General features: G+C 45.2%; 1 protein-coding gene across 2 annotated transcripts in view; it reads left to right on the top strand.

Annotated features, from left to right (window-relative positions):
• Positions 1-3,507: 3,507 nt before the first annotated feature.
• Positions 3,508-8,722, top strand: part of Larp4b (La ribonucleoprotein 4B) — a 73,902-nt gene continuing 68,687 nt past the window's right edge. Inside the window, exon 1 of one of the 2 annotated variants that reach the window (XM_050142296.1) lies at positions 3,508-3,757. The gene's annotated coding sequence lies outside the window, so the exon portion shown is untranslated. The remainder of the gene's footprint in view (positions 3,758-8,722) is intronic. The other variant, XM_050142295.1, reaches the window with a different exon arrangement.

Genomic DNA, 8,722 nt, shown 5'->3' with positions numbered 1-8,722 from the left:
GTAGCCCCACCAGAGACAGATGCCGGAACTTTAGCCAGTAAGCCACAGCCACGTGGCAATACATAGATTAATAGAAATGGGCTAAATTTATATGTAAGAGTTAGCCAATAAGAAGCTAGAGCTAATGGTCCAAGCAATGATTTAATTAATACAGTCTCGTGTGATTATTTCGGGAGGCTGAGCAGCCGGGAACCAATAAGCGGCCTCCATGCAACAGGAGGGGGGGGGGTGGGGCGGGGGGAGATTGATTTTGGTTTGATGCTGAAGGCATATGCCTTTAATTCCAGCACTTGGGAGACAGCCACAAGCAGATCTCTGTGTTTGAGGCCAGCCTGGTCTACAGAGTGAGTTCCAGGACAGACAGGGCTATACAGAGAAGCTTTGTCAAAACAAACAAACAAACAAAAAGTTTGAACATAATTACCCCATATGAGTGGACAGTGTTGTATCTACAAGATATGGGTTATTAAATGAAAATCTCATTACAAGACATGGGATGCCTCCTTATGAGTTATTGGCTAGGAAGACCCCAGTGGTCTCCAAAGCAACATGGTAACTGCCATTGCCCTTGGTTACCCAACATAATTGCAAGGTAAGATCCTATTACTGAAGACATCACACAGTTCGGCTGCAGGACATAGAGAAATCAGTGTCAAATCGATATGGAAACTTTCTCTTAGTTGGCTAGGGTAGTATGCAAGCTTCTGGGGGAGGAAAGACCTCAAGGATCTTAGCTAGCACTGGACTTACCTGCTGCAATAATAACTTACTGAGCAAGATATGCTCACTGATCCAATAATAGCATAGCTATTAGAGGGGGTCACTAACAGCTTCTGATTGGATTTCAGCCCTATTCCTGCAGAGAGAATGTCATGCCTGTACTTTAATGCTGGTGATCTCCCATGGCTAGGGAGATCATAGGCCATGGGCTAGAATCTGCAATTACTATTTTGCTAAATAGTCATACTGTCAAATTAACTTCTGAATATTTATGTTTATACCCATAGGCCTGGATTATTTTGTCTGTCTGTCTGTCTGTCTGTCTGTCTTTTTCTCTCTTTTTTTCCCCCTCCTTGCCAGAGGAGCATGTCACACATGTCAGGTGAGCACTCTGTCACATCCCAGGTGGTGTGACTTTATAGGAAAAACTACATGTTAAACACTGACTTGACTTTCATTAAGGGCCCCCTTAGGTTGAAATAGGCTATTTTTACTAGTACTTGAATGTTATCCTGTAGGAAAGACAACAGGGAAGCACTGTAGTGATATTTCATTTATCTTCATTGCCTGAAGTTCAGAGAGTAAAACAGCCACACTGGTCAGCCTTACAGACCAGGCAGCAATAACATACACCTTTAATCCCGGGTAGCACATGCCTTTAATCCCAGTGGTACACGCCTTTAATCCTAGAACTAGAGAGGAATATAAAAGGTGAAGAAGACACCTCTCAGACACAGTCTCATTGTGAGATTCCTGGAGGAAGGATTGCCATTTTCTGACTGAGGTCAAGGTAAGAGCCAATGGTTGGTTGCTTTACTTTGCTTTTCAAGTCTTCAGGTTGAACCCCAATTTCTCTCTCTGAGTTTTTATTAATCATGCTTCAAGCCACGAAGATCTTTATTGAAAAGACAGAGGAAATGCCTGTTGGTAGTCTGGTAGTGTTCTGGTGGCATTGCTCTGACAACAAAAACCCTGGAGTGTAACAACAGGCAGAACTACTATGGAAGGGAAGGCTTGAATAATGTTAATGCTCTATATGCTATCCAGTACCAGAGAAAATCTCGCTCTTAAGCACTTTATTATCTTTAGAAACACATCTATGAGTAGGGCACAGCAATGCCAGGCAGTCCTTCTTTCGCTTGGGAGGTAGGAGGCAAGAGAATCAACCCCAGCCTGTGTTAAATAATGAGATCTGGTCTTTGAAGAAGTGTCTTCGTGAGGGTTTCTACTGCCGTGAAAGACACCACGACCACAGCAGCTGTTATAAAGGGAAGCATTTAGTAGGGGCTGGATTACAGTTCAAAGGTTTAGTCTTCTCATCATGGCAGGAAGCATGGTGAGATGCAGGCAGACATGGTGCTGGGCAGATAGCTGAGAGTTCTACATCTGGATCAGCACACAGCAAGAAGAGAGAGTGACACTGAGCCTGGCTCGAACATTTGAAGTTCAAAGTCCAACCCCTAGTGACACACTTCTTCCAACTAGGCAAACCTCCTATAGTGCCACTCCCTATGAGCCTGTGGAGGCCATTTTCATTCAAACCACCACAAGAAGAAATGGGTCTACAAGTATGTTACATTGCAAGTATTCTTTTTTTTGTTTGTTTGTTTGTTTTTGTTTTTGTTTTTCAAGAAGGGTTTCTCTGTAGCTTTGGTTCCTGTCCTGGAACTAGCTCTTGTAGCCCAGGCTGGCCTCAAACTCACAGAGATCCACCTACTTTACCTCCGGTATGCTGGGATTAAAGGCATGCGCCACCACCGCCCAGCTCATTACAAGTATTCTTAAGGCAACAGTGCCTTCTAAAAGGGGTGGGTGAGATGGTTCTGTTGGTAAAGGCTTTTGGTCTGAAGTCCAAACACCAGAGTTTGAGCCACAAGACCCACAGGGCAGAAGAGAACAAACTCCCACAAAAGACCCAATACATGAGAGTTCAAGAAGCCTTCTAAAATGTAGACTCTTCAGCATTTGAATACTATTCAAATGCTAAATGAAACCTGTGTGCAGAGCGGGCACACAGCAACCATGGATATAATTCCAATAGAGCCTTTTCAAAGGGGAAAAAAACTCGTACAACTTGGAATAGTGACTTATAGAAAGAATCCAACTGGCTCAAAATGCAATAAGCAGGCAGCAAGTTTTAAGTAAATGCAACATCGTTTTGGGTTTTTATTTTTATAAAAAAATTGGTAAGGCCAAGATATCAGTATTCTCAATTATCCGGGAAACGACAAGACTAGGTTTGGTTTTCTTTTTTTTTAGCTCTTGTGAATCACTCTTGTCCCACAGTATTCCCGGGGGCTGTAGAGGAATGTTCGAGGTCCTGGACGCAGCGGGTGGGAGCGAGGGGTTTTCGCTCTCAGGACGCTGCCAGCGGGGAGGCTTCACACGCCAGCACTCACTTAGGAGCCCTACACTTAACTAGTTACAAGCTTGGGTGCTCAGGGAGCTCCAGGACGGGGCTTGCAGAATGGGCGGGGAGAGACGAGACGTGCGTCGCGCGCAGCAGCTCGGGGCGGGGCGGGGCGGGGTCGCTGCCGTGCGCGCACGCGCCAATCACAGATGCCGCGAGACGGGTGCTCGCGGAGAGGCTGGGGGAAGTAGAAGGGCGGACTCGAGTCCTCCGAGCCAATCGCCACGCCGCGTCGCCATGACGCGAGACTCTCCCGGGCGCCAAACTCCAGTCGGCGGGCCGGGTGGGTGAGGGCGCCGGGGTAGGGCGCGGGGCCGCGCGGGGGTGGGACTTCCGCAGGGCCCCGGAAGTGGGAGCTGTGTGTTCTCATGCGAACGGGAAGGAGCGTTGGGGATCTGGAGTCTCGAGGTTGAGACATTTTCGGGCCCGAAAGGGGAAGGATCAGCTGCCGCCGCTGCCAAGCCCGCGCCCGCTCTTCTTTGCTGTCTCCGGCCCGGCCCGGCCGTGCCGCCTCTTCTTGCCGTCTCCCTCCTCGGCCGTCCCCGCGTGTTTTGCGCGGTCGCCGGGCACCGGGGCTGCGGCGACGAGCCCGCGGGCGGCCGGTCGGGCGGGGCGGGCGGCTGACAGGTGAGCGGGCCGTCCTCGGCCACCGACGGGGCGGCCTCCCTTCCGCGCCCCGTGCTCGGACCCGCGCCTGCACCAGCCTGTCACTGGGCCGCCATCTTCCCGGAGGGACTGGGCCAGTGGCGGGCAGGGCTGGGCCCGGCCGAGGAGGGACGGCACAGGGCCGGGGCCCGGCGGGGGTCGGCGCTGGGGAGGACGGAGAGAGAGGAGGGGCAGGGCCGTGGAGGGGCCGGCAGGGCAGACCGGACTGTGGCCTGCGCGGCCCAGGTTAGGCTGGACCTGGGAGAACCTGCGGGCCGGGGTCGGAGCCGACTGACACGGCCCTGGCTGGATAGGACTGGAGCGGAGTGAGACGTGTGCAGAGTTGTCCCCGAGGCCGCGTCCCCTTAGCCTGTGTGGGTTTGCCCTTGCAGCCCAAGGAGTATGGGCTGGGGGTCGCACCAGCGCCCCGAGGTCGAGCCGGCGGGCGCCGGGGACCCGCAGTGCGGCGCCGTGGCCTCGCCCCCCTCGGTCCCGCCGGAGACCGGCCAGACAGCCGCGCTTGGTGCTGCGGGGAGAGATGGCTCAGTAGGGAATCGCATTCCTTTAGAACCAGGAAGTTAGGATCCTGTTGCTCGAGTGTGTGTTTGGAATGCTGCTACCTTTTCCCCTTCCACGGGATAGACTTGAGCAAGGCCGACTTTGAAACAGTTAAAAAAAAAATTAAAAATCAGTGTGAAGATTCATGGATACAGGCCAGGAACCTCTTACCACCTGCTTCTCAGCGGTGTATAATAGAGCTTTAAGTTTGTTTTGAGTTGAGGTCATTGCGTGTTCAGTGAATGTAATCCTGTTTCTCCCTTCGTTTTTGGTATAAAGTAGCCTTGAATTTGGAGTGAGTAGAAATGTGAAAATGATCTTAATTTTTATTTCCATTTGAGACCTTATTGCTGGCCATGTAATACTTTGTCTTAATCATAAACTGGAACTTTGAAGCTTTCCGTAACTGAATAAACAAGAGAAGAGGGCTTCCCTTGGCTTCAGTGGAATTAGTTTCTAGCACAGTTAACCGAGGGAGTTTTTAATAGAGGCAGTAGCAACTACAAGTGTTTATTTTAGGGTATTTAGCTACTCTCCTTTTCAAATTGAGTTGAATATATAAAATGCGATTTGTTTTGAGATGACGTTTGCAAGACCACAAGAGAAAAGAAGAGTAATGTTCACTTTTTGTGTGGTCAGATAGTATGTTTAGTGTGCAGTTTCCATACTCCCCCAGCCTGATTGGCTTTCTTATGAACATCTCAGGGTTAATTTACAGAAGTTGAAATGGTTGTGGCTTTTCCTCCGTGCTTAATATACCAAAAGGCAGTTTTGTAATCAAGCTATACAAGAAATAATAGCTTCAGGAGGTTTGCTGGAATCGCTAAAGTGAAATGCTTCCTGAAGGTTTATTTTTCAGCTGTACATTTCTCCTTAAAACGTACACTATTTAGAAATATATTTTATCTTGTATTTTGGACAACTAATGTGGCTCGATTGACTTATTTACATGAATAAAAATGGCTTGACTTCTTAGTCATTAGAAGTTACCTTCTTGGTGGCTGAGTTTCTCATCTATAAAAGCCTCATGAGACTGATGTAACTCAAGCATGTGAATATTGGCTGTTTTGCTATTTTTGTTACTGAATTGCTCTTTTTAATAGTTTACCTTACAGCTGTCAACTGTAATTTATTGTTCACATGTATCTGGCGTAGAAGACAGGTTCTGAATCAGAATGTAAATTTGGAGAAAGGAGCTATACTATATTTGAGTAGGATTCAGAGAGAAAATAGATGATTATACGGGTGTACAAGTTTGCTAGCGTTCATATTACTGCATTCTGTAGAAGAATAGCTGAAATTAAGTAGCAGCAATTTATATTTAATGTTCTGGATTGGGGGCTTGCCCATTTTGTAAAAAAAAAAAAAATACCTGAGATTTAAAGAATTGAACTTACTGCCTTCCCTAACTATGCACAAAATCTGACAAAGATACATTTGAACTCTGCTGAAACAAATATTTCACTTAGCTACCTATTTTCCTGAAGAAATATTCACCAGTTACCGAAAGGGTAATTCTAAAACACACATGCCTTCAAGTTGCTACAACTACTCAGATTTGCAACAAGATTTTCAAACTTTAGACTTGGTTGATGTTACCAAGCAGAAATGACTGACACACTACTGTCACTGTTGTTTCTGTGTCATGGGGCATTCATGAGTCTATCAACAATGGGAACTAGGCTTATAATCTAGGTCTTCCACTTTTAGTAAGGTATGATGGTCTTTGGGATTGGGGAAGTGCCGCGTGGGTTAATTGCTGTCAATCCCATTTGCTCTTGCCCCTAGAGTTGAAGGCGGAGTTTGTGTGTACTTTCCTACCACCTGCAGCGCTCCTGCAGACACTCAAGTTTAAGGGATATCCTTCCTTAATATCAGATTGGTAGAAGCAGGAAAGTTGTCGGGTCCTTTTATAATTGCTGCCATTGAACCATTTCAACTTTTTCTAATGGGAGGAAGAACATGCAAGTGACGAAGTTGAGCCTTCATTAAAAAGGGTTACTGCTGCACTTTATTTTCTTTTGTCATGTGAAGAAATCTGTTTTTTGTGTTTTCTTTGTGAGTTAATTTGAGAGTACACCATGAGTCCACTACTTTCTGAGGGTTGAATTCATGAGACCTCAGTTTAGTTTAAATGTTTTGCTCTGATTTATTTGGCAGTACAGAGGATTGAACCCTGGAACTTGATTATGCTAAGTAAGCACTCTACCACTGATGTACATCCCCGGCCCACGTTTAAAAATAAATTTATATATAATATATACATATAAATATATATATTAAGGCACGAGTCCCACAAAGCTGCCCACAGGCCTTGAGCTTCCTGTCTTCCTGCCTCAGTCTTAAAGTACCTGTGATTACAAGCCTGTACCACCATGCCAGCTAGTTTGCTCTTGATTGTTAGACTTGTTAATGTCTTTGGAGCTGCTGTTCTCTGCAGTTACCTTAATTAGAAATGAATTTTCTTATTAGGGCATGGAATTGGAATAGTAAGCCTCTAGATTCCCTTAAGAAAAGGGAGGGGCCTTGTGAGATGGTTCAGCCACTAAGGACTCTTGCTATCCAGCCTGTTGACCTGAGTTCAGTCCTCAGAACCCATATGGTAGGAGAGAACCAAGTTACCTTCTAACACAATAAATAAATACATGTGAAAGCAGAAGCAAAACCAGAAGAGAAGGAAAATAAATTCCAACTTGGAAATATTTCCCCTTAATATTGAGACTTAAAAGCTGTTTTATTTTTTCCCATGTGTAGATGTCTTCCTTAGGAACAGGGAAAATTATTAGCTTAGCTATGCTTCCTTCCTTTCCATTCCTTGCCCCCGCCCCACCTCTTGCCTCTGTGCCCTTATAAAGTCTATCTTTGCACCACTTTTTATTAAAGCTGGCATGACCCCTATTTTAATCTTGAAGGATTTGCATTGGAGTGATGCTGCTGTTTCATGATCTTTTTTCTTGCCGTCCCTATCACCTTAGCTTCTCGGGCCTAGGCATTGTGGTATTGAAAATATTTCATACTTAACACAAATGGGAAATATGCTGCCTCATTATTTTTAAAGGGAGTTTAATATCTGCTGATACAAGACTCAGTTATCATTGAAAATAGCCTTTTGAAGTTTGTATGCTAATTCTTCCTTAAAGTTTGTTAATCAGGATGATTCTTATTTGCTTGATTAAAATACTCCTGTGTTCGCGCAAGCTGCTTTGCTCCCTCCAGATGCTGCCTTTCAGGCACATCCTGGTTGCTTGGCCCTTCCTAGACATTTATCAGTACTGTCCTAAGCTCCATATCTTGTCCACTGTGAACCCATTCGCTGCTCCAAGATCATCTAGGCCTTCCTGCCCTCTGTGCCTCCCTTCCCCCACAGTATGCTGCCTTGACTCTTAGTAGTGTTTTTGCTTGAAATTGGATGCCCCTCCCCAAGACATTTTTAAAGTTAATACTGGTAAGATGGCTCTTTAGGAATCCTTGCCTCGGTTTCTGAATTTAGACTGAGTGCTTCTCCCTTGCTGCAGCACCCTGAGTGTTCCTTTATCTATTGAGTACACAGTTAACTCAGGGACACTTTTTGTGGGGAAGGCCTCTTACATTTACAATCTTTTTGTCTACTTCAAGGCCTGAAGTGCTGAGGATGGAAGCAGGGCTAGGGACATCTCCCATTTGTGTAAAAGAAATTACTGATCATGTATTTGTCTGTGTCTCTTAACAAAAGTGCACACCTAAAAAGGATACATTACTAAGTTTCTTCTAGTTTTACTTTTACAAAGTTTTTGCTGACTTTTCATAGCTGTACTTACTGCATAACATATCTTAGGCACAGTAATTTAACTATGGGATCTTAAATTTTATTGCCTTTATTCTTTAAACATCTCCCCTTTTGGTAGACTTTTTTTTTTGCCTTCTATATTTTGCTTTAAAATTACATTATATCTTAACAAAACCCAAAGCAATTATAGTTTTTCTGAGGTACTTATAATGTAATATTCTATTTAACGTCATGTACCCTGGCATTCAGATGCTGGTGACAGCTACATACTTCCTTGATAGTTAACAGTTTGTCATTGTGTATTATGTCATTTCTGCCTTAGGCTTTTTTTATTTCCTTTTCTTGATGTATTTTTTCATCATTCTTATGGCACTATAACATGCCATGCTCATTATTTGTGCTCTGTGTCTTTACTCTAACTTCCATGAATTATACAGGGAATTTTGTCTGTTTAATAAAACATTAATTAATAATACATTGTTATGAACCCAGATCCCAGGAGACACATAACGTGCCAGAATGATTTGGTTTTAGTTCTCCTCCCTCCCTCCCTTCCTCCCTCCCCCCCTCCCTCTCTCTCCCTCCCTCCCTCCCTCCCTCCCTCCCTCCCTCCCTCCCTCCCT

Source organism: Alexandromys fortis, unplaced genomic scaffold, assembly GCF_014885135.2.
Source record: "Alexandromys fortis isolate MF-2015 unplaced genomic scaffold, M_Fortis_MF-2015_v1.1 scaffold_5, whole genome shotgun sequence".
NCBI classification, from domain to species: Eukaryota; Metazoa; Chordata; class Mammalia; order Rodentia; family Cricetidae; genus Alexandromys; species Alexandromys fortis.
This window is presented reverse-complemented; position numbering and strand designations above follow the sequence as displayed.